The following is a 1,333-nucleotide window of genomic DNA, read 5'->3' as shown; positions in this document are numbered from 1 at the left end:
CTTTCAGCTATTGAGACCATTCAACTGTAAAAATGTTCGTCTCGTTCAGCTAATGATGGGACTTCTTCAAGTTTTTTTCTACTTTTTACACTTTTATAAATTTTAAGCTTTTAGACCCTTTTTTTAAACATTGAAGTCAATGAGAACATCCTTTTCCCCTTTGAATTCACATGCCATGCCAAAAGTTTCAGCTACTTCATACTTTCACTTACAGACACTGAAAAAAGTTTAAAGCGGTCACAAAATATTTAGCTATCCGGCTATGACTTTTCAGATCGTTATCGTTTACAATTTTTTGGTGAAAACGCAATTTACGTTTTGCGAATTTTTCACAAAAATGCAATAGGTTATAATGTAATCCTATGGAGGGGATTTAGAGTCTGTCATGTGACCTTAACATTGGAGATCTTTGTAATTAAAAATATCTTTACAAAAAGGGGAAACAAATTGGTCTCACGCCCACAAGATCTACTTTTCATACACAATTTTTATATCAAAACGTAGCTATGCTTGTCTGGTTTATGGCAATGTGACCAATTCTGCGATACGTATTTTAGTTTTAATTATTGGAGCAACAGCCAGAAATTATGTCTCATAGACTCTCATGTGAAATTATCTAAAAAATGTTGCTGCAGAACTCACAAAGACGCTCTTTTCTAAATCGCAGACATGGCCACATTTTTAAGTTTATCTACATAAATTTCATATCGATGCGTTTACAAGGGCCGTGTATTTCAAACGGTGTAGTCGTTGTATCAATTGCATGTACGTTTGAGGATTTATTAAGCTTTGTTTGGAGGCTTAAATCATGTATTAGATCTGTGAATTAAAAGCGTTTGTAATGTTATTTCTTTCCATAAATAACTTTCCTGACCTCAGTGCAATATTCCTCCTCACTGACCTGGGGGGGAGGGGAAACCTATTGAGGGGGGAGGGGCGACCAGGAAGTCAGCATACTCTATACTTTGCAGATAGAGAAAGAAGCTGTGTGTCCTAAAGATAGTGTAGTGGTTATGGTGAATGTCTTTGGCAAGGGGCTCACCAATTAAGCTATTCAGCATTCCCACTCGCATTTTCCTCAGGAAATGCATTGTCTAGTTATATTATATTTTAATACTCCTGCTGCTGCCTCCATGCTGAGTAAAGCTTCATGACCTCTCTGGCACAGCGGATCCACCAACAGCCTCCGCTACAAGCTACCAGACCGGACTACCAGACCGGATCTAAACAGCAAGTGTAACTATAACAATGAACCTTATGTTAAACCCTGTTTTGTGGCATTTATACTGCAACCATTGGGCTGACTGCAAGAGCTCATCTGCATTCTCTCTCT

This window comes from Rana temporaria, chromosome 1 (assembly GCF_905171775.1).
Source record: "Rana temporaria chromosome 1, aRanTem1.1, whole genome shotgun sequence".
NCBI classification, from domain to species: Eukaryota; Metazoa; Chordata; class Amphibia; order Anura; family Ranidae; genus Rana; species Rana temporaria.
Note: the sequence above shows the minus strand (reverse complement) of the source record.